The sequence below is a fragment of the Panulirus ornatus genome, chromosome 2 (genome assembly GCF_036320965.1).
Source record: "Panulirus ornatus isolate Po-2019 chromosome 2, ASM3632096v1, whole genome shotgun sequence".
In the NCBI taxonomy this organism is placed as follows: domain Eukaryota; kingdom Metazoa; phylum Arthropoda; class Malacostraca; order Decapoda; family Palinuridae; genus Panulirus; species Panulirus ornatus.
Genome location: NC_092225.1, coordinates 93,465,440 through 93,491,964, shown reverse-complemented (window position 1 = coordinate 93,491,964; position 26,525 = coordinate 93,465,440). Strand labels below are relative to the sequence as shown.

The 26,525-nt window shown below is 42.9% G+C and overlaps 1 protein-coding gene across 3 annotated transcripts in view; it reads right to left on the bottom strand.

Moving 5' to 3' along the window:
- LOC139758416 (OTU domain-containing protein 5-A-like) overlaps positions 1 to 26,525 on the bottom strand; it is a 95,561-nt gene that overhangs the window by 17,470 nt on the left and 51,566 nt on the right. The window lies entirely within an intron of this gene.

Below are 26,525 nucleotides of genomic sequence, written 5' to 3'. Positions count from 1 at the left end.
CTTGGAGGCATGCACTGATACACTCCATCCCTAAGTTGGGTGACTGTTTGGACCCCTCTAACTATTGTCTTATTGCTTTGACATCTACCATTTCCAAATTCTTTGAATCCCTCTTCAACTCACATATCCTTAAACACCTTGAAATACACAATCTTCTCTCTGGATCACAAGTAAGGCTTCTGTGTGGCAAGATCCACTGGTGACATTCTTTCCCATTTATTGTACTTTGTCGCTGTCTCCCGTGTTAGCGGAAGGAAACAGATGAAAGAAGGGCCAAACCCACCCACATACGCATGTATATACATACACGTCCACATCTGCACATATACATACCTATACATCTCAACATATACATATATATATATATATATATATATATATATATATTTTTTTTTTTTTTTTATACTTTGTCGCCGTCTCCCGCGTTTGCGAGGTAGCGCAAGGAAACAGACGAAAGAAATGGCCCAACCCCCCCCCCCATACACATGTACATACACACGTCCACACACGCAAATATACATACCTACACAGCTTTCCATGGTTTACCCCAGACGCTTCACATGCCTTGATTCAATCCACTGACAGCACGTCAACCCCTGTATACCACATGACTCCAATTCGCTCTATTTCTTGCCCTCCTTTCACCCTCCTGCATGTTCAGGCCCCGATCACACAAAATCCTTTTCACTCCATCTTTCCACCTCCAATTTGGTCTCCCTCTTCTCCTCGTTCCCTCCACCTCCGACACATATATCCTCTTGGTCAATCTTTCCTCACTCATTCTCTCCATGTGCCCAAACCACTTCAAAACACCCTCTTCTGCTCTCTCAACCACCCTCTTTTTATTTCCACACATCTCTCTTACCCTTACGTTACTCACTCGATCAAACCACCTCACACCACACATTGTCCTCAAACATCTCATTTCCAGCACATCCATCCTCCTGCGCACAACTCTATCCATAGCCCACGCCTCACAACCATACAACATTGTTGGAACCACTATTCCTTCAAACATACCCATTTTTGCTTTCCGAGATAATGTTCTCGACTTCCACACATTCTTCAAGGCCCCCAGAATTTTCGCCCCCTCCCCCACCCTATGATCCACTTCCGCTTCCATGGTTCCATCCGCTGCCAGATCCACTCCCAGATATCTAAAACACTTCACTTCCTCCAGTTTTTCTCCATTCAAACTCACCTCCCAATTGACTTGACCCTCAACCCTACTGTTCCTAATAACCTTGCTCTTATTCACATTTACTCTTAACTTTCTTCTTCCACACATATATATTTTCTTTTTTTTTTTTTTATACTTTGTCGCTCTCTCCCGCGTTTGCGAGGTAGCGCAAGGAAACAGACGAAAGAAATGGCCCAACCCCCCCCATACACATGTATATACATACATCCACACACGCAAATATACATACCTACACAGCTTTCCATGGTTTACCCCAGACGCTTCACATGCCTTGATTCAATCCACTGACAGCACGTCAGCCCCGGTATACCACATCGCTCCAATTCACTCTGTTCCTTGCCCTCCTTTCACCCTCCTGCATGTTCAGGCCCCGATCACACAAAATCTTTTTCACTCCATCTTTCCACCTCCAATTTGGTCTCCCTCTTCTCCTTGTTCCCTCCACCTCCGACACATATATCCTCTTGGTCAATCTTTCCTCACTCATTCTCTCCATGTGCCCAAACCACTTCAAAACACCCTCTTCTGCTCTCTCAACCACGCTCTTTTTATTTCCACACATCTCTCTTACCCTTACGTTACTCACTCGATCAAACCACCTCACACCACACATTGTCCTCAAACATCTCATTTCCAGCACATCCATCCTCCTGCGCACAACTCTATCCATAGCCCACGCCTCGCAACCATACAACATTGTTGGAACCACTATTCCTTCAAACATACCCATTTTTGCTTTCCGAGATAATGTTCTCGACTTCCACACATTCTTCAAGGCCCCCAGAATTTTCGCCCCCTCCCCCACCCTATGATCCACTTCCGCTTCCATGGTTCCATCCGCTGCCAGATCCACTCCCAGATATCTAAAACACTTCACTTCCTCCAGTTTTTCTCCATTCAAACTCACCTCCCAATTGACTTGACCCTCAACCCTACTGTACCTAATAACCTTGCTCTTATTCACATTTACTCTTAACTTTCTTCTTCCACACACTTTACCAAACTCAGTCACCAGCTTCTGCAGTTTCACACATGAATCAGCCACCAGCGCTGTGTCGTCAGCGAACAACAACTGACTCACTTCCCAAGCTCTCTCATCCCCAACAGACTTCATACTTGCCCCTCTTTCCAAAACTCTTGCATTTACCTCCCTAACAACCCCATCCATAAACAAATTAAACAACCATGGAGACATCACACATATATATATATATATATATATATATATATATATATATATATATATATATATATATATATATATATATATATATATATTTTTTTTTTTTTTTTTTTTTTATACTTTGTCGCTGTCTCCCGCGTTTGCGAGGTAGCGCAAGGAAACAGACGAAAGAAATGGCCCAACCCCCCCCCATACACATGTACATACACACGTCCACACACGCAAATATACATACCTACACAGCTTTCCATGGTTTACCCCAGACGCTTCACATGCCTTGCTTCAATCCACTGACAGCACGTCAACCCCTGTATACCACATGACTCCAATTCACTCTATTTCTTGCCCTCCTTTCACCCTCCTGCATGTTCAGGCCCCGATCACACAAAATCTTTTTCACTCCATCTTTCCACCTCCAATTTGGTCTCCCTCTTCTCCTCGTTCCCTCCACCTCCGACACATATATCCTCTTGGTCAACCTCTCCTCACTCATTCTCTCCATGTGCCCAAACCATTTCAAAACACCCTCTTCTGCTCTCTCAACCACGCTCTTTTTATTTCCACACATCTCTCTTACCCTTACGTTACTTACTCGATCAAACCACCTCACACCACACATTGTCCTCAAACATCTCATTTCCAGCACATCCATCCTCCTGCGCACATCTCTATCCATAGCCTACGCCTCGCAACCATACAACATTGTTGGAACCACTATTCCCTCAAACATACCCATTTTTGCTTTCCGAGATAATGTTCTCGACTTCCACACATTTTTCAAGGCTCCCAAAATTTTCGCCCCCTTCCCCCACCCTATGATCCACTTCCGCTTCCATGGTTCCATCCGCTGACAGATCCACTCCCAGATATCTAAAACACTTCACTTCCTCCAGTTTTTCTCCATTCAAACTCACCTCCCAATTGCCTTGACCCTCACCCCTACTGTACCTAATAACCTTGCTCTTATTCACATTTACTCTCAACTTTCTTCTTCCACACACTTTACCAAACTCAGTCACCAGCTTCTGCAGTTTCTCACATGAATCAGCCACCAGCGCTGTATCATCAGCGAACAACAACTGACTCACTTCCCAAGCTCTCTCATCCCCAACAGACTTCATACTTGCCCCTCTTTCCAGGACTCTTGCATTTACCTCCCTTACAACCCCATCCATAAACAAATTAAACAACCATGGAGACATCACACACCCCTGCCGCAAACCTACATTCACTGAGAACCAATCACTTTCCTCTCTTCCTACACGTACACATGCCTTACATCCTCGATAAAAACTTTTCACTGCTTCTAACAACTTGCCTCCCACACCATATATTCTTAATACCTTCCACAGAGCATCCCTATCAACTCTATCATATGCCTTCTCCAGATCCATAAATGCTACATACAAATCCATTTGCTTTTCTAAGTATTTCTCACATACATTCTTCAAAGCAAACACCTGATCCACACATCCTCTACCACTTCTGAAACCGCACTGCTCTTCCCCAATCTGATGCTCTGTATATGCCTTCACCCTCTCAATCAATACCCTCCCATATAATTTACCAGGAATACTCAACAAACTTATACCTCTGTAATTTGAGCACTCACTCTTATCCCCTTTGCCTTTGTACAATGGCACTATGCACGCATTCCGCCAATCCTCAGGCACCTCACCATGAGTCATACATACATTAAATAACCTTACCAACCAGTCAACAATACAGTCACCCCCTTTTTTAATAAATTCCACTGCAATACCATCCAAACCTGCTGCCTTGCTGGCTTTCATCTTCCGCAAAGCTTTTACTACCTCTTCTCTGTTTACCAAATCATTTTCCCTAACCCTCTCACTTTGCACACCACCTCGACCAAAACACCCTATATCTGCCACTCTGTCATCAGACACATTCAACAAACCTTCAAAATACTCATTCCATCTCCTTCTCACATCACCGCTACTTGTTATCACCTCCCCAGTGGAATTTATTAAAAAAGGGGGTGACTGTATTATTGACTGGTTGGTAAGGTTATTTAATGTATGTATGACTCATGGTGAGGTGCCTGAGGATTGACGGAATGCGTGCATAGTGCCATTGTACAAAGGCAAAGGGGATAAGAGTGAGTGCTCAAATTACAGAGGTATAAGTTTGTTGAGTATTCCTGGTAAATTATATGGGAGGGTATTGATTGAGAGGGTGAAGGCATGTACAGAGCATCAGATTGGGGAAGAGCAGTGTGGTTTCAGAAGTGGTAGAGGATGTGTAGATCAGGTGTTTGCTTTGAAGAATGTATGTGAGAAATACTTAGAAAAGCAAATGGATTTGTATGTAGCATTTATGGATCTGGAGAAGGCATATGATAGAGTTGATAGAGATGCTCTGTGGAAGGTATTAAGAATATATGGTGTGGGAGGCAAGTTGTTAGAAGCAGTGAAAAGTTTTTATCGAGGATGTAAGGCATGAGTACGTGTAGGAAGAGAGGAAAGTGATTGGTTCTCAGTGAATGTAGGTTTGCGGCAGGGGTGTGTCATGTCTCCATGGTTGTTTAATTTGTTTATGGATGGGGTTGTTAGGGAGATGAATGCAAGAGTTTTGGAAAGAGGGGCAAGTATGAAGTCTGTTGGGGATGAGAGAGCTTGGGGAGTGAGTCACTTGTTGTTCGCTGATGATACAGCGCTGGTGGCTGATTCATGTGAGAAACTGCAGAAGCTGGTGACTGAGTTTGGTAAAGTGTGTGAAAGAAGAAAGTTAAGAGTAAATGTGAATAAGAGCAAGGTTATTAGGTACAGTAGGGTTGAGGGTCAAGTCAATTGGGAGGTAAGTTTGAATGGAGAAAAACTGGAGGAAGTAAAGTGTTTTAGATATCTGGGAGTGGATCTGGCAGTGGATGGAACCATGGAAGCGAAAGTGGATCATAGGGTGGGGGAGAGGGCGAAAATCCTGGGAGCCTTGAAGAATGTGTGGAAGTCGAGAACATTATCTCAGAAAGCAAAAATGGGTATGTTTGAAGGAATAGTGGTGCCAACAATGTTGTATGGTTGCGAGGCGTGGGCTATGGATAGAGTTGTGCGCAGGAAGGTGGATGTGCTGGAAATGAGATGTTTGAAGACAATGTGTGGTGTGAGGTGGTTTGATCGAGTAAGTAACGTAAGGGTAAGAGAGATGTGTGGAAATAAAAAGAGCATGGTTGAGAGAGCAGAAGAGGGTGTTTTGAAATGGTTTGGGCACATGGAGAGAATGAGTGAGGAAAGATTGACCAAGAGGATATATGTGTCGGAGGTGGAGGGAACAAGAAGTGGGAGACCAAATTGGAGGTGGAAAGATGGAGTGAAAAAGATTTTGTGTGATCGGGCCCTGAACATGCAGGAGGGTGAAAGAAGGGCAAGGAATAGAGTGAATTGGATCGATGTGGTATACCGGGGTTGACGTGCTGTCAGTGGATTGAATCAGAGCATGTGAAGCGTCTGGGGTAAACCATGGAAAGCTGTGTAGGTATGTATATTTGCGTGTGTGGACGTATGTATATACATGTGTATGGGGGTGGGTTGGGCCATTTCTTTCGTCTGTTTCCTTGCGCTACCTCGCAAACGCGGGAGACAGCGACAAAGCAAAAAAAAAATTACACGTTTGTGTAAATAAATTATACATTTCCTTTTTCCATAGCCATATATATATATATATATATATATATATATATATATATATATATATATATATATATATATATATACACACATTAGGTACAGTAGGGTTGAGGGTCAAGTCAATTGGGAGGTGAGTTTGAATGGAGAAAAACTGGAGGAAGTGAAGTGTTTTAGATATCTGGGAGTGGATCTGGCAGCAGATGGAACCATGGAAGCGGAAGTGGATCATAGGGTGGGGGAGGGGGGGAAAATTCTGGGAGCCTTGAAGTCGAGAACATTATCTCGGAAAGCAAAAATGGGTATGTTTGAAGGAATAGTGGTTCCAACAATGTTGTATGGTTGCGAGGCGTGGGTTATGGATAGAGTTGTGCGCAGGAGGATGGATGTGCTGGAAATGAGATGTTTGAGGACAATGTGTGGTGTGAGGTGGTTTGATCGAGTAAGTAACGTAAGGGTAAGAGAGATGTGTGGAAATAGAAAGAGCGTGGTTGAGAGAGCAGAAGAGGGTGTTTTGAAATGGTTCGGGCACATGGAGAGAATGAGTGAGGAAAGATTGACCAAGAGAATATATGTGTCGGAGGTGGAGGGAACGAGGAGAAGAGGGAGACCAAATTGGAGGTGGAAAGATGGAGTGAAAAAGATTTTGTGGGATCGGGGCCTGAACATGCAGGAGGGTGAAAGGAGGGCAAGGAATAGAGTGAATTGGAACGATGTGGTATACCGGGGTTGACGTGCTGTCAGTGGAGTGAATCAAGGCATGTGAAGCGACTGGGGTAAACCATGGAAAGCTGTGTAGGTATGTATATTTGCGTGTGTGGACGTATGTATATACATGTGTATGGGGGTGGGTTGGGCCATTTCTTTCGTCTGTTTCCTTGCGCTACCTCGCAAACGCGGGAGACAGCGGCAAAAAAAAAAAAAAAAAAAAAAAAAAAAAAAAAATATATACACACACAGACATATACATATATACACATGTACATAATTCATAGTCTGCCCTTATTCATTCCAGTTGCCACCCCGCCACACATGAAATGAAAACCCCTTACTCTGCATGTGCATGAGATAGCACTAGGAAAGACAACAAAGGCCCCATTCGTTCACACTCCGTCTCTAGCTGTTATGTATAAGGCACCAAACTACAGCTCCCTTCCCACATCCAAGCCCCACAGAACTTTCCATGGTTTACCCCAGACGCTTCACATGCCCTGGTACAATCCACTGACAGCACGTCGACCCTGGTATGCCCCATCGTTCCAATTCACTCTATTTCTTGCACACCTTTCACCCTCCTGCATGTTCAGGCCCCGATCACTCAAAATCTTTTTCACTCCATCTTTCCACCTCCAACTTGGTCTCCCACTTCTCATTCCCTCCACCTCTGACACATATATCCTCTTGGTCAATCTTTCCTCACTCATTCTCTCCATGTGACCTAACCATTTTAAAACACCCTCTTCTGCTCTCTCAACCACACTCTTTTTGTTACCACACATCTCTCTTACCATTTCATTTCTTACTTGATCAAACCACCTCACACCACATATTGTCCTCAAACATATTTCCAGCACATCCACCCTCCTCCGCACAACTCTATCTATAGCCCATGCCTCGCAACCATATAACATTGTTGGAACCACTATTCTTTCAAACATACCCATTTTTGCTTTCCAAGATAATGTTATCGACTTCCACACATTTTTCGACGCTCCCAGAACTTTTGCCCCCTCCCTGACCCTATGATTCACTTCCGCTTCCATGGTTCCATCCGCTGCCAAATCCATTCCCAGATATCTAAAACATTTCACTTCCTCCAGTATTTCTCCATTCAAACTCACCTCCCAACTGACTTGTCCCTCAACCCTACTGTACCTAATAGCCTTACTCTTATTCACATTTACTCTCAGGTTTCTTTTTTCACACACTTTACCAAACTCAGTTATCAGCTTCTGCAGTTTCTCATATGAATCAGCCACCAGCGCTGTATCATCAGCGAACAACAACTGACTCAACTTCCCAAGCTTTTTCATCCACAACAGACTGCATGCTTGCCCCTCTTTCCAAGACTCTTGCATTCACCCCCCTAAAAACCCCATCCATAAACAAATTGAACAACCATGGAGACATCACCCAACCCTGCTGCAAACCAACATTCACTGAAAACCAATCACTTTCCTCTCTACACATACACATACCTTACATCCTCGATAAAAACTTTTCACTGCTTCTAACAACTTACCTCCCACAACATATATTCTTAATACCTTCCACAGAGCATCTCTATCAACTCTATCATATGCCTTCTGCAGACCTATAAATGCCACATACAAATCCATTTGCTTTTCTAAGTATTTCTCACATACATTCTTCAAAGCAAACACCTGATCCACACATTCTCTACCACTTCTGAAACCACACTGCTCTTCCCCAATCTGATGCTCTGTGCATGCCTTCACCCTCTCAATCAATACCCTCCCATATAATTTCCCAGGAATACTCAACAAACTTATACCTCTGTAATTTGAGCACTCATTCTTATCCCTTTGCCTTTGTACAATGGCACTGTGCAAGCATTCCACCAATCCTCAGGCACCTCACCATGAGTCATACATACTTCAAATAACCTTACCAACCAGTCAACAATACAGTCACCCCTTTTTTAATAAACTCCACTGCCATACCATCCAAACCCGCTGCCTTGCCGGCTTTCATCTTCCACAAAGCTTTTACTACCTCTTCTCTGTTTACCAAATCATTCCTCCTAACCCTCTCACTTTGCACACCACCTTGACCAAGACACCCTATATTTGCCACTCTATCATCAAACATATTCAACAAACCTTCAAAATACTCACTCCATCTCCTTCTCACATCACCACTACTTGTTATCACCTCCCCATTAGCCCCCTTCACTGATGTTCCCATTTGTTCCCTTGTCTTACGCACTTTATTTACCTCCTTCCAAAACATCTTTTTATTCTCCCTAATATTTAATGATATTCTCTCACCCCAACTCTCATTTGCCCTCTTTTTCGCCTCTTGCACCTTTCTCTTGACCTCCTCCCTCTCTCTTTTATACATCTCCCACTCATTTGCATTATTTCCCTGCAAAAATCGTCCAAATGCCTCTCTCTTCTCTTTCACTAATAATCTTACTTCTTCATCCCACCACTCACTACCCTTTCTAATCTGCCCATCACCCACGCTTCTCATGCCACAAGCATCTTTTAAGGCCATCACTGCTTCCCTATATATATATCCCATTCCTCCCCCACTCCCCCTACCTCCTTTGTTCTCACCTTTTTCCATTCTGTACTCAGTCTCTCCCGGTACTTCCTCACATAAGTCTTCCTTCCCAACCTCACTTACTCTCACCACTCTCTTTACAACAACATTCTCTCTTCTTTTCTGAAAACCTCTACAAATCTTCACCTTCGCCTCCACAAGATAATGATCAGACATCCCTCCAGTTGCACCTCTCAGCACATTAACATCCAAAAGTCTCTCTCGCACGCCTATCAATTAACACGTAATCCAATAACGCTCTCTGGCCATCTCTCCTACTTACATACATAAACTTATGTATATCTCTCTCTTTAAACCAGGTATTCCCAATCACCAGTCCTTTTTCAGCACATAAATCTACAAGCTCTTCACCATTTCCATTTACAACACTGAACACCCCATGTACACCAATTATTCCCTCAACTGCCACATTACTCACCCATCACTATAACCCAGTCTCGTGCATCAAAACTACTAACACACTCATTCAGCTGCTCCCAAAACACTTGCCTCTCATGATCTTTCTTCTCATGCCCAGGTGCATATGCACCAATAATCACCTATCTCCCTCCATCCACTTCCAGTTTTACCCATATTAATCTAGAGTTTACTTTCTTACACTTTATCACATACTCCCACCACTCCAGTTTCAGGAGTAGTGCTACTCCTTCCCTTGCTCTTGTCCTTTAACTAACCCCTGACTTTACTCCCAAGACATTCCCAATCCACTCTTTCCCTTTACCCTTGAGCTTCGTTTCACTCAGAGCCAAAACATCCAGGTTCCTTTCCTCAAACATTCTACCTATCTCTCCTTTTTTCTCATCTTGGTTGCATCCACACACATTTAGACACCCCAATCTGAGCCTTCGAGGAGGATGAGCACTCCTCGCGTGACTCCTTCTGTTTCCCCATTTAGAAAGTTAAATTACGAGGGGAGGGTTTCTAGCCCCCAGCTCCCTTCCCCATTAGTTGCCTTCTGCGACACGTGAGGAATGCGTGGGAAGCATTCTTTCTCCCCTATCCCCAGGGATAATTCTTTCCTATCTAACTGATATCTGATTATCATCCCTGAATGGTTTTGGGAAGTCTTGTGTAACTGCCCTTGACATATCCAAAGCTTTTGACAAGGTGTGGTATTGGGGTATGTAAGGTCCCTTCTGGCTTCCCTCCCCCACTTTGCTCCTTCATACATGGTTTCATCTATAGCCGATCTATCCCTATTGTCATTCATGAATCAGCCTCCCTCCCATTCTTCACCAACAGCGGTGTCCCTCAAGGCTCTGTCCTGTTTCCTATACTTTTTCTCCTTTTTTTTCAACAATTTCCTTTCCACAAATAATCAAATGCACTCATATGCTGACAACTCAACTCTACGTTTATCTACATACTTCAATTCCACTCCTTCTCTCACTTGATCTACATCTTATCTTCACACAGCTTCCTCAATAAACACAGACTTGGACGGGATATCTCATTTGGGTAAATGAAATCTATATAAGTTTACTGCCTCCTACACCTAGTTTCTACCCATTTCTCTGTTGAAAACTCCTCACAACTCTTGTCTCTCCTTTAACAGTTCTGTAATTGTATATCTCAATGCAATGAACATACTTGGTATCACTGTAACATCCACTCTTTCTTGGAAACCCCACATTACAGGACCTGCTTGGTATGCCTCTATGAAAAGTGGGTCATCATGTTTAGATGTCAAAACTTATTTCCTTCGGAACAATTTCTCCGTTTGCACTAGGATTAATTCGTTCTTGCATGGAGTACTGCTCTTACATCTGGGGTGGTTCTACCTCTGAATCCTTACTTGACAGAACTGAGTCAAAAGCAGTGCGACTTATAAACCGTCCCAGGTTAACTTCCAAACTTGACCCTCTTACCCTATATCGCAATGATGGTTCACATTCCCTCTTCCATAAGTATTACTCTGGTTTTTGCTCCCAAGAGTTGGCTGCTTGTGTGCTTCCACCACTAGCTAAACCATGCAATACTAAGGAAGCTGCTGTATCACATCATTACTATGTGGCTATTGGCAACTCAAGGGTGAGCCGTTTTGATAACTGCTTCTTTCCCTACACATCAAAGCCCTGGAACTCTACCTTCTCATGTCTTTCCCAATAACTATGACCTGGCACAATGAAAAAGACAAGTTTTTTACTTCCTCCAAAATTCATAATTACTTTCCCTTGTCTTTTCTTTTTACCTTTCATAATTCTCTCTATATTTCAATCAAGGGGCAGCCTTAATGGACTTTTGTCTATGCCTGGAGCATTAAACATAGCCTTGATGGACTTCTGTCTGTGTTTGAAGCCTTCAACACAAAATTTTTTTTTTTTAAATTTATTATACTTAACTGCAGTCTCCTGCGTTAGTGAGGTAGCACAAGGAAACAGACGAGGAGTGGCCCAACCCACCCACATACACATGTATATACATAAATGCCTACACACACACATATACATATATGTACATTTCGATGTATACATACATATATATATTTTTTCTTTCAAACTATTCGCCATTTCCCGCATTAGCGGGGTAGCGTTAAGAACAGAGGACTGGGCCTTTGAGGGAATACCCTCACTTGGCCCAATTCTCTGTTCCTTCTTTTGGAAAATTGAAAAAAAAAAAATATATATATATATATATATATATATATATATATATATATATATATATATATATATATATATATCCATCACTGATTCCCTAAATACATCCCATTCCTCCCCCACTCCCCTTACTTCCATTGTTCTCACCTTTTTCCATTCTGTACACAGTCTCTCCTGGTACTTCCTCACACAGGTCTCCTTCCCAAACTCACTTACTCTCACCACCCTCTTCACCCCAACATTCACTCTTCTTTTCTGAAAACCCATACAAATCTTCACCTTAGCCTCCACAAGATAATGATCAGACATCCCTCCAGTTGCACCTCTCAGCACATTAACATCCAAAAGTCTCTCTTTCGCACGCCTGTCAATTAACACGTAATCCAATAACGCTCTCTGGCCATCTCTCCTACTTACATAAGTATACTTATGTATATCTCGCTTTTTAAACCAGGTATTCCCAATCATCAGTCCTTTTTCAGCACATAAATCTACAAGGGAAGGAGTAGCAATACTCCTGAAACAGGAGTTGTGGGAGTATGTGATAGAATGTAAGAAAGTAAATTCTCGATTAATATGGGTAAAACTGAAAGTTGATGGAGAGAGGTGGGTGATTATTGGTGCATATGCACCTGGGCATGAGAAGAAAGATCAAGAGAGGCAAGTGTTTTGGGAGCAGCTGAATGAGTGTGTTAGTGGTTTTGATGCACGAGACCGGGTCATAGTGATGGGTGATTTGAAAGCAAAGGTGAGTAATGTGGCAGTTGATGGAATAATTGGTATACATGGGGTGTTCAGTTACTCTCACCACCCTCTTCACCCCAACATTCACTCTTCTTTTCTGAAAACCCATACAAATCTTCACCTTAGCCTCCACAAGATAATGATCAGACATCCCTCCAGTTGCACCTCTCAGCACATTAACATCCAAAAGTCTCTCTTTCGCACGCCTGTCAATTAACACGTAATCCAATAACGCTCTCTGGCCATCTCTCCTACTTACATAAGTATACTTATGTATATCTCGCTTTTTAAACCAGGTATTCCCAATCATCAGTCCTTTTTCAGCACATAAATCTACAAGCTCTTCACCATTTCCATTTACAACACTGAACACCCCATGTATACCAATCATTCCCTCAACTGCCACATTACTCACCTTTGCATTCAAATCACCCATCACTATAACCCGGTCTCGTGCATCAAAACCACTAACACACTCATTCAGCTGCTCCCAAAACACTTGCCTCTCATGATCTTTCTTCTCATGCCCAGGTGCATATGCACCAACAATCACCCACCTCTCTCCATCAACTTTCAGTTTTACCCATATTAATCGAGAATTTACTTTCTTACATTCTATCACATATTCCCACAACTCCTGTTTCAGGAGTATTGCTACTCCTTCCCTTGCTCTTGTCCTCTCACTAACCCCTGACTTCACTTCCCAGACATTCCCAAACCACTCTTCCCCTTTACCCTTGAGTATAAAAAAGTATAAAAGTATATAAAAAAAAAAAAAAAAAAAATATATATATATATATTTTTTTGCCGCTGTCTCCCGCGTTTGCGAGGTAGCGCAAGGAAACAGACGAAAGAAATGGGCCAACCCACCCCCATACACATGTATATACATACGTCCACACACGCAAATATACATACCTACACAGCTTTCCATGGTTTACCCCAGACGCTTCACATGCCCTGATTCAATCCACTGAAAGCACGTCAACCCCGGTATACCACATCAATCCAATTCACTCTATTCCTTGCCCTTCTTTCACCCTCCTGCATGTTCAGGCCCCGATCACACAAAATCTTTTTCACTCCATCTTTCCACCTCCAATTTGGTCTCCCACTTCTCCTCGTTCCCTCCACCTCCGACACATATATCCTCTTGGTCAATCTTTCCTCACTCATTCTCTCCATGTGCCCAAACCATTTCAAAACACCCTCTTCTGCTCTCTCAACCACGCTCTTTTTATTTCCACACATCTCTCTTACCCTTACGTTACTTACTCGATCAAACCACCTCACACCACACATTGTCCTCAAACATCTCATTTCCAGCACATCCATCCTCCTGCGCACAACTCTATCCATAGACCACGCCTCGCAACCATACAACATTGTTGGAACCACTATTCCTTCAAACATACCCATTTTTGCTTTCAGAGATAATGTTCTCGACTTCCACACATTCTTCAAGGCTCCCAGGATTTTCGCCCCCTCCCCACCCTATGATCCACTTCCGCTTCCATGGTTCCATCCGCTGCCAGATCCACTCCCAGATATCTAAAACACTTTACTTCCCCCAGTTTTTCTCCATTCAAACTTACCCCCCAATTGACTTGACCCTCAACCCTACTGTACCTAATTACCTTGCTCTTATTCACATTTACTCTTAACTTTCTTCTTTCACACACTTCACTAAACTCAGTCACCAGCTTCTGCAGTTTCTCACATGAATCAGCCACCAGCGCTGTATCATCAGCGAACAACAACTGACTCACTTCCCAAGCTCTCTCATCCCCAACAGACTTCATACTTGCCCCTCTTTCCAAACCTCTTGCATTCACTTCCCTAACAACCCCATCCATAAACAAATTAAACAACCATGGAGATATCACACACCCCTGCCGCAAACCTACATTCACTGAGAACCAATCACTTTCCTCTCTTCCTACACGTACACATGCCTTACATCCTCGATAAAAACTTTTCACTGCTTCTAACAACTTGCCTCCCACACCATATATTCTTAATACCTTCCACAGAGCTTCTCTATCAACTCTATCATATGCCTTCTCCAGATCCATAAATGCTACATACAAATGCATTTGCTTTTCTAAGTATTTCTCACATACATTCTTCAAAGCAAACACCTGATCCACACATCCTCTACCACTTCTGAAACAACACTGCTCTTCCCCAATCTGATGCTCTGTACATGCCTTCACCCTCTCAATCAATACCCTCCCATAGAATTTACCAGGAATACTCAACAAACTTATACCTCTGTAATTTGAGCACTCACTCTTATCCCCTTTGCCTCTGTACAATGGCACTATGCACGCATTCCGCCAATCCTCAGGCACCTCACCATGAGTCATACATACATTAAATAACCTTACCAACCAGTCAATAATACAGTCACCCCCTTTTTTAATAAATTCCACTGCAATACCATCCAAACCCGCTGCCTTGCTGGCTTTCATCTTCCGCAAAGCTTTTACTACCTCTTCTCTGTTTACCAAATCATTTTCCCTAACCCTCTCACTTTGCACACCACCTCGACCAAAGCACCCTATATCTGCCACTCTATCATCAAACACATTCAACAAACCTTCAAAATACTCACTCCATCTTCTCACATCACCACTACTTGTTATCACCTACCCATTTGCGTCCTTCACTGAAGTTCCCATTTGCTCCCTTGTCTTACGCACTTTATTTACCTCCTTCCAGAACATCTTTTTATTCTCCCTAAAATTTAATGATACTCTCTCACCCCAACTCTCATTTGCACTCTTTTTCACCTCTTGCACCTTTCTCTTGACCTCCTGTCTCTTTCTTTTATACATCTCCCACTCAATTGCATTTTTTCCCTGCAAAAATCGTCTAAATGCCTCTCTCTTCTCTTTCACTAATAATCTTACTTCTTCATCCCACAACTCACTACCCTTTCTAATCAACCCACCTCCCACTCTTCTCATGCCACAAGCATCTTTTGCGCAATCCATCACAGCTTCCGTAAATACATCCCATTCCTCCCCCACTCCCCTTACTTCCATTGCTCTCACCTTATTCCATTCTGTACTCAGTCTCTCCTAGTACTTCCTCACACAAGTCTCCTTCCCAAGCTCACTTACTCTCACCACCCTCTTCACCCCAACACACATATATAATTTTTTTTTTTTTTTTTTTTTGCTTTGTCGCTGTCTCCCGCGTTTGCGAGGTAGCGCAAGGAAACAGACGAAAGAAATGGCCCAACCCACCCCCATACACATGCCTTAATTCAATCCACTGACAGCACGTCAACCCCGGTATACCACATCGCTCCAATTCACTCTATTCTTTGCCCTCCTTTCACCCTCCTGCATGTTCAAGCCCCGATCACACAAAATCTTTTTCACTCCATCTTTCCACCTCCAATTTGGTCTCCCTCTTCTCCTCGTTCCCTCCACCTCCGACACATATATCCTCTTGGTCAATCTTTCCCCACTCATTCTCTCCATGTGCCCAAACCATTTCAAAACACCCTCTTCTGCTCTCTCAACCACGCTCTTTTTATTTCCACACATCTCTCTTACCCTTATGTTACTTACTCGATCAAACCACCTCACACCACACATTGTCCTCAAACATCTCATTTCCAGCACATCCATCCTCCTGCGCACAACTCTATCCATAGCCCACGCCTCGCAACCATACAACATTGTTGGAACCACTATTCCTTCAAACATACCCATTTTTGCTTTCAGAGATAATGTTCTCGACTTCCACACATTCTTCAAGGCTCCCAGAATTTTCGCCCCCTCCCCCACCCTATGATCCACTTCCGCTTCCATGGTTCCATCCGCTGCCAGATCCACTCCCAGATATCTAAAACACTTTACTTCCTCCAGTTTTTCTCCATTCAAACTCACCTCCCAATTGAATTGACCCTCAACCCTACTGTACCTAATAACCTTGCTCTTATTCACATTTACTCTTAACTTTCTTCTTTCACACACTTTACCAAACTCAGTCACCAGCTTCTGCAGTTTCTCACATGAATCAGCCACCAGCGCTGTATCATCAGCGAACAACAACTGACTCACTTCCCAAGCTCTCTCATCCACAACAGACTTCATACTTGCCCCTCTTTCCAAAACTCTTGCATTCACCTCCCTAACAACCCCATCCATAAACAAATTAAACAACCATGGAGACATCACACACCCCTGCCGCAAACCTACATTCACTGAGAACCAATCACTTTCCTCTCTTCCTACACGTACACATGCCTTACATCCTCGATAAAAACTTTTCACTGCTTCTAACAACTTGCCTCCCATACCATATATTCTTAATACCTTCCACAGAGCATCTCTATCAACTCTATCATATGCCTTCTCCATATATATATATATATATATATATATATATATATATATATATATATATATATATATATATTTTCTTTTTTTTTTTTTGCTTTGTCGCTGTCTCCCACATTTGCGAGGTAGCGCAAGGAAACAGACGAAAGAAATGGCCCAACCCACCCCCATACACATGTATATACATACGTCCACACATGCAAATATACATACCTACACAGCTTTCCATGGTTTACCCCAGACGCTTCACATGCCCTGATTCAATCCACTGACAGCATGTCAACCCCGGTATACCACATTGATCCAATTCACTCTATTCCTTGCCCTTCTTTCACCCTCCTGCCTGCTCAGGCCCCGATCACACAAAATCTTTTTCACTCCATCTTTCCACCTCCAATTTGGTCTCCCTCTTCTCCTCGTTCCCTCCACCTCCGACACATATATCCTCTTGGTCAATCTTTTCTCACTCATTCTCTCCATGTGCCCAAACCATTTCAAAACACCCTCTTCTGCTCTCTCAACCACGCTCTTTTTATTTCCACACATCTCTCTTACCCTTACGTTACTTACTCGATCAAACCACCTCACACCACACATTGTCCTCAAACATCTCATTTCCAGCACATCCATTCTCCTGCGCACAACTCTATCCATAGCCCATGCCTCGCAACCATACAACATTGTTGGAACCACTATTCCTTCAAACATACCCATTTTTGCTTTCCGAGATAATGTTCTCGACTTCCACACATTCTTCAAGGCTCCCAGGATTTTCGCCCCCTCCCCCACCCTATGATCCACTTCCGCTTCCATGGTTCCATCCACTGCCAGATCCACTGCCAGATATCTAAAACACTTTACTTCCTCCAGTTTTTCACCATTCAAACTTACCTCCCAATTGACTTGACCCTCAACCCTACTGTACCTAATAACCTTGCTCTTATTCACATTTACTCTTAACTTTCTTCTTTCACACACTTTACCAAACTCAGTCACCAGCTTCTGCAGTTTCTCACATGAATCAGCCACCAGCGCTGTATCATCAGCGAACAACTGACTCACTTCCCAAGCTCTCTCATCCACAACAGACTTCATACTTGCCCCTCTTTCCAAAACTCTTTCATTCACCTCCCTAACAACCCCATCCATAAACAAATTAAACAACCATGGAGACATCACACACCCCTGCCGCAAACCTACATTCACTGAGAACCAATCACTTTTCTCTCTTCCTACACGTACACATGCCTTACATCCTCGATAAAAACTTTTCACTGCTTCTAACAACTTGCCTCCCACACCATATATTCTTAATACCTTCCACAGAGCATCTCTATCAACTCTATCATATGCCTTCTCCAGATCCATAAATGGTACATACAAATCCATTTGCTTTTCTAAGTATTTCTCACATACATTCTTCAAAGCAAACACCTGATCCACACATCCTCTACCACTTCTGAAACCACACTGCTCTTCCCCAATCTGATGCTCTGTACATGCCTTCACCCTCTCAATCAATACCCTCCCATAGAATTTACCAGGAATACTCAACAAACTTATACCTCTGAAATTTGAGCACTCACTCTTATCCCCTTTGCCATTGTACAATGGCACTATGCACGCATTCCGCCAATCCTCAGGCACCTCACCATGAGTCATACATACATTAAATAACCTTACCAACCAGTCAATAATACAGTCACCCCCTTTTTTAATAAATTCCACTGCAATACCATCCAAACCTGCTGGCTTGCCGGCTTTCATCTTCCGCAAAGCTTTTACTACCTCTTCTCTGTTTACCAAATCATTTTCCCTAACCCTCTCACTTTGCACACCACCTCGACCAAAACACTCTATATCTGCCACTCTATCATCATATATATATATATATTTGAATGCAAAGGTGAGTAATGTGGCAGTTGAGGGAATAATTGGTGTACATGGGGTGTTCAGTGTTGTAAATGGAAATGGTGAAGAGCTTGTAGATTTGTGTGCTGAAAAAGGATTGATGATTGGGAATACCTGGTTTAAAAAGCGAGATATACATAAGTATACTTATGTAAGTAGGAGAGATGGCCAGAGAGCGTTATTGGATTACGTGTTAATTGACAGGCGCGCGAAAGAGAGACTTTTGGATGTTAATGTGCTGAGAGGTGCAACTGGAGGGATGTCTGATCATTATCTTGTGGAGGCTAAGGTGAAGATTTGTATGGGTTTTCAGAAAAGAAGAGTGAATGTTGGGGTGAAGAGGGTGGTGAGAGTAAGTGAGCTTGGGAAGGAGACTTGTGTGAGGACGTATCAGGAGAGACTGAGTACAGAATGGAAAAAGGTGAGAACAATGGAAGTAAGGGGAGTGGGGGAGGAATGGGATGTATTTAGGGAATCAGTGATGGATTGCGCAAAAGATGCTTGTGGCATGAGAAGAGTGGGAGGTGGGTTGATTAGAAAGGGTAGTGAGTGGTGGGATGAAGAAGTAAGAGTATTAGTGAAAGAGAAGAGAGAGGCATTTGGACGATTTTTGCAGGGAAAAAATGAAGTTGAGTGGGAGACGTATAAAAGAAAGAGACAGGAGGTCAAGAGAAAGGTGCAAGAGGTGAAAAAAAGGGCAAATGAGAGTTGGGGTGAGAGAGTATCATTAAATTTTAGGGAGAATAAAAAGATGTTCTGGAAGGAGGTAAATAAAGTGCGTAGGACAAGGGAGCAAATGGGAACTTCAGTGAAGGGCGCAAATGGGGAGGTGATAACTAGTAGTGGTGATGTGAGAAGGAGATGGTGTGAGTATTTTGAAGGTTTGTTGAATGTGTTTGATGATAGAGTGGCAGATATAGAGTGTTTTGGTCGAGGTGGTGTGCAAAGTGAGAGGGTTAGGGAAAATGATTTGGTAAACAGAGAAGAGGTAGTAAAAGCTTTGCGGAAGATGAAAGCCGGCAAGGCAACAGGTTTGGATGGTATTGCAGTGGAATTTATTAAAAAAGGGGGTGACTGTATTGTTGACTGGTTGGTAAGGTTATTTAATGTATGTATGACTCACGGTGAGGTGCCTGAGGATTGGCGGAATGTGTGCATAGTGCCATTGTACAAAGGCAAAGAGTGAGTGCTCAAATTACAGAGGTATAAGTTTGTTGAGTATTCCTGGTAAATTATATGGGAGGGTATTGATTGAGAGGGTGAAGGCATGTACAGAGCATCAGATTGGGGAAGAGCAGTGTGGTTTCAGAAGTGGTAGAGGATGTGTGGATCAGGTGTTTGCTTTGAAGAATGTATGTGAGAAATACTTAGAAAAGCAAATGGATTTGTATGTACCATTTATGGATCTGGAGAAGGCATATGATAGAGTTGATAGAGATGCTCTGTGGAAGGTATTAAGAATATATGGTGTGGGAGGCAAGTTGTTAGAAGCAGTGAAAAGTTTTTATTGAGGATGTAAGGCATGTGTACGTGTAGGAAGAGAGGGAAGTGATTGGTTCTCAGTGAATGTAGGTTTGCGGCAAGGGTGTGTGATATCTCCATGGTTGTTTAATTTGTTTATGGATGGGGTTGTTAGGGAAGTGAATGCAAGAGGTTTGGAAAGAGGGGCAAGTATGAAGTCTGTTGGGGATGAGAGAGCTTGGGAAGTGAGTCAGTTGTTGTTCGCTGATGATACAGCGCTGGTGGCTGATTCATGTGAGAAACTGCAGAAGCTGGTGACTGAGTTTGGTAAAGTGTGTGAAAGAAGAAAATTAAGAGTAAATGTGAATAAGAGCAAGGTTATTAGGTACAGTAGGGTTGAGGGTCAAGTCAATTGGGAGGTAAGTTTGAATGGAGAAAAACTGGAGGAAGTGAAGTGTTTTAGATATCTGGGAGTGGATCTGGCAGCGGATGGAACCATGGAAGCGGAAGTGGATCATAGGGTGGGGGAGGGGGCAAAAATTCTGGGAGCCTTGAAGAATGTGTGGAAGTTGAGAACATTATCTCGGAAAGCAAAAATGGGTATGTTTGAAGGAATAGTGGTTCCAACAATGTTGTATGGTTGCGAGGCATGGGCTATGGATAGAGTTGTGCGCAGGAGGATGGATGTGCTGGAAATGAGATGTTTGAGGACAAAGTGTGGTGTGAGGTGGTTTGATCGAGTAAGTAACGTAAGGGTAAGAGAGATGTGTGGAAATAAAAAGAGCGTGGTTGAGAGAGCAGAAGAGGGTGTTTTGAAATGGTTTGGTCACATGGAGAGAATGAGTGAGGAAAGATTGACCAAGAGGATATATGTGTCGGAGGTGGAGGGAACGAGGAGAAGAGGGAGACCAAATTGGAGGTGGAAAGATGGACTGAAAAAGATTTTGTGTGATCGGGGCCTGAACATGCAGGAGGGTGAAAGGAGGGCAAGGAATAGAGTGAATTGGAGCGATGTGGTATACCGGGGTTGACGTGCTGTCAGTGGATTGAATCGGGGCATGTGAAGCGTCTGGGGTAAACCATGGAAAGCTGTGTAGGTTTGTATATTTGCGTGTGTGGACGTATGTATATACATGTGTATGGGGGTGGGTTGGGCCATTTCTTTCGTCTGTTTCCTTGCGCTACCTCGCAAACGCGGGAGACAGCGACAAAAAAAAAAAAAAAAAAAAAAAAAAAAAATATATATATATATATATATATATATATATATATATATATATATATATATATATATATATATATATATATATATTATCCCTGGGGATAGGGGAGAAAGAATACTTCCCACGTATTCCCTGCGTGTCGTAGAAGGCGACTAAAAGGGAAGGGAGCCGGGGGCTGGAAACCCTCCCCTCTCATTTATTTTTTTTTTTTTTTTCAATTTTCCAAAAGAAGGAACAGAGAAGAGGGCCAGGTGAGGATATTCCCTCAAAGGCCCAGTCCTCTGTTCTTAACGCTACCTTGCTATCGCGGGAAATAGCGAATAGTATGAAAAAAAAAAAAAAAAAAAAAATATATATATATATATATATATATATATATATATATATATATATATACACATGTACATATCCATACTTGCTGCAATCATCCATTCCCGTTGCCACCCCATCACACACAAAATACCATCCCCCCCCACCAGCGAGGCAGCGCCAAGAACAGATGAAAAAAGGCCACATTCATTCACACTCAGTCTCTAGCTGTCATGTGTAATGCACTGAAACCACAGCTCCCTTTCCACATCCAGGCCTCACAGACCTTTCCATGGTTTACCCCAGACACTTCACATACCCTGGTTCAATCCATTGACAGCATGTCAGCCCTAGTATACCACATCATTCCAATTCACTCTATTCCTTGCATGCATGCCTTTCGCCCTCCTGTTTGTTCCGGCCCCGATTGCTCAAAATCTTTTTCACTCCATCCTTCCACCTCCAATTCAGTCTCCCACTTCTCCTTCTGCCCTCCACCTCTGACTCATATATCCTCATTGTCAATCTTTCCTCACTCATTCTCTCCATGTGTCCAAACCATTTCAACACAACCTCTTCTGCTCTCTCAACTACACTCTTTTTATTACCACATCTCTCTTTGATAATAGAGTGGCAGATATAGGGCATTTTGGTTGAGGTGGTATGCGAAGTGAGAGGGTCAGGAGGAATGCTTTGGTAAACAGAGTAGTAGTAGTGAAAGCTTTGCGGAAGATGAAAGGTGGCAAGGCGGCTGGTTTGGATGGTATTGCAGAGGAACTTATTAAATAAGGGGGTGACTGTGTTGTTAACTGGTTGGTGAGAATACTCAATGTATGTATGGTTCATGGTGAAGTGCCTGAGGATTGGCAGAATGCATGCACAGCACCACTGTATAAAGGCAAAGGGGATAAAGGTGAATGTTCAAATTACAGAGGTATAAGTTTGTTGAGTATTCCTGGGAAACTATATGGGAGGGTATTGATTGAGGGTGAGGGCATGTACAGAGCATCAGATTGAGGAAGAGCAGTGTGGTTTCAGAAGTAGTAGAGGATGTGTGGATCAGGCGCATTCTTTGAAGAATGTATGTGAGAAATACTTAGAAAAGCAAATGGATTTGTATATAGCAATTATGGATCTGGAGAAGGAATGTGATAACTGATAGAGATGCTCTGTGGAAGGTATTAAGAGTATATGGTGTGGGAGGTAAGTTGCTAGAAGCAGTGAAAAGTTTTTATCGAGGATGTAAGGCATGTGTACGAGTAGGAAGAGAGGAAAGTGATTGGTTCCTAGTGAATGTCAGTTTGTGGTAGGGGTGCGTGATGTCTCCATGGTTGTTTAATTTGTTTATGGATGGGGTTGTTAGGGAGGTGAATGCAAGAGTTTTGGAAAGGGGTAAATATGCAGTCAGTTCTGGATGAGAGGGCTTTGGGAGTGAGACAGTTGTTGTTTACTGATGATACAGCGCTGGTGGCTGATTCGGGTGAGAAACTGCAGAAGCTGGTGACTGAGTTTGGTAAAGCGTGTGAAAGAAGAAAGCTGAGACTAAATGTGAATAACAGCAAGGTTATTAGGTTTAGTAGGGTTGAGGGACAAGTCAACTGGGAGGTAAGTTTGAATGAAGAAAAACTGGAGGAAGTGAAGTGTTTTAGATGTCTGGGAGTGGATTTAGCAGCGGATGGAATCATGAAAGCAGAAGTGAGTCACAGGGTGGGGGAGGGGGTGAAGGATTTGGGAGTGTTGAAGAATGTGTGGAGGGCGAGAGCGTTATCTCAAGAGAGCAAAAATGGGTATGTTTGAAGGAGTAGTGGTTCCACCAATGTTATATAGTTGTGAGGCATGGGCTATAGATAGGGTTGTGCAAAGGGTGCATGTGTTGGAAATGAGATGTTTAAGGACAATATGTGGTGTGAGGTGGTTTGATCAAGTAAGGAATGAAAGGATATGAGAGATGTGTGGTAATAAAAAGAGTGTGGTTGAGAGAGCAGAAGAGGGTGTTTTGAAATGGTTTGGTCACATGGAGAGAATGAGTGAGGAAAGATTGACAAAGAGGATATATGTGTCAGAGGTGGAGGCAACGAGGAGAAGTGGGAGACCAAATTGGAGGTGGAAGGATGGAATGAAAAAGATTTTGAGCGATCGGGGCCTGAACATACAGGAGGGTAAAAGGCGTGCAAGGAACAGAGTGAATTGGAATGATGTGGTATACTGGGGTTGACATGCTGTCAATGGATTGAAATAACTGCATGTGAAGCATCTGGGGTAAACCATGGAGAGTTCTGTGGTTCCTGGATGTGAAAATGGAGCTGAGGTTTCGGTGCATTACAAATGATAGCTAGAGACTGAGTGTGAACAAATGTGGCCTCTGTTGTCTTTTCCTAGCACTACCTCGCATGCAAGCGGGGTGAGGGAGGTGCAATTTCATGCGTGGCGGAGTGGCGACAGGAATGGATGAAGGAAGCAAGTATGAATATGTACATGTGTATATAAGTATATGTCTGTGTATGTATGTGTATGTATACATTGAAATGTATAGGTATGTATATGTGCGGGTGTGGGCATTTATGTATATACATGTGTATATGGGTGGGTTGGGCCATTCTTTCATCTTTTTCCTTGTGCTACCTCACTAACGCAGGAGACAGCAACAATGTATAATATAAATAAATCTCTCTTCCTCTTTCATTCCTTATTTGATCAAACCACCTCACACCACATATTGTCCTCAAACATCTCATTTCCAACACATCCATCCTCCTCTGCACAACCCTAACTATAGCCCATGCCTCACAACCATATAACACTGTTAGAACCACTATTCCTTCAAACTTACCCATTTTTGCTCTCCGAGATAACGTTCTTGCCTTCCACACATTCTTCAACGCTCCCAGAACTTTTGCTCCTTCCCCCAACCCTGTGACTCACCTAACTGCCTTGCTCTTATTCACATTTACTCTCAACCTTCTCCCTTCACACACCAACTTCTACAAACTCTCACCCGAATCAGCTACCAGCGCTGTATCATCAGCGAACAACAACTGACTCACTTCTCAGCACTCATCCACAACAGACTGCATACTTGCCCCTCTCCCCAAAACTCTTGCATTTACCTCCCTAATAACCCCATCCATAAACAAATTAAACAGCCAGAGACATCACGCACCCCTGTCGCAAACTGACATTCACTGGGAACCAATCACTTTCCTCTCTTCCTACTCGTACACATGCCCCACATCCTTGGTAAAAACTTTTCATTGCTTCTAGCAACTTATGTTCCACACCATATACTCTTAAAACCTTCCACAAAGCATCTCTATCCACCCTCCACCCTATCATAAGCCTTCTCCAGATTCATAAATGCTACATAAAAATCCATCATGTGTTTTTCTAAGTATTTCTCACATACATTCTTCAAAGCAAACACCTGATCCACACATCCTCTACCACTTCTGAAACCACACTGCTCTTCCCCAATCTGATGTTCTGTACATGCCTTCACCCTCTCAATCAATCCCCTCCCATATAATTTCCCAGGAATACTCAACAAACTTATGCCTCTGTAATTTGAACACTCACCTTTATCCCCTTTGCCTTTGTACAATGGCACTATGCAAGCATTCCACCAATCCTCAGGCACTTCACCATGATCCATACATACAGTGAATATCCTTACCATCCACCCAACAACACAGTCACCCCCCTTTTTTTATAAATTCCACTGCAACACCATCCAAACCCGCCACCTTGCTGGCTTTCATCTTCCTTAAAGCTTTCACTACCTCTTCTCCGTTCACCAAACCATTCTCCCTGACCCTCTCACTTCACACACCATCCCAACCAAAACACCCTATATCTGCCACTCTATCATCAAACACATTCAACAAACCTTCAAAATATAACAAATAACAAATAAGAAAAAAATACATGCATTCTGCCAATCCTCAGCAACCTCACCTTGATCCATACATACATTGGGAATCTCTACCAACTATCAACAACACAATCAACCACTTTCTTAATAAATTCAATTGCAATACCATTCACCAGTATTGCCTTGTCACATTTCATCTTATCTAAGACTTTTACCACCTCCTATCTTTTCACCAAACCACTTTTCATGACTCTCTGCATACAACCCCAGCCCCAACACCCTACATATGGCACCCAATCATGAAACACATTCAACATATCTTAAAAGATTTACTCTCATCTCCTCACTTCGTAACTACCTATTTCTACTTTGCCTTTTGCCCCCTTCACCGATGTTCCTATTTCTTCCCGTGTTTTTTAACACAATATTCATCTCCATCCAAAAGATTTTATTCTCCCTAAATTTTTCTGATACTCGCTCACAACAACCCTTATTCACCCTCCTTTTCAACCCCTGCACCTTCCTCTTGACTTCCTGCTGCTTTCTTTCATGCATCCCCTAATCATCTGCACTCCTTCCCTGTAAATGCCACCGAAACATCTCTCTTTTTTTCTTCACAAGCAACTTTACTACATCCCATCACTTAATACCCTTTCTAATGTGCCCACTTCCCATCTTTTGCATTCCACATGCATCTCTTGCACTTGCCATCAC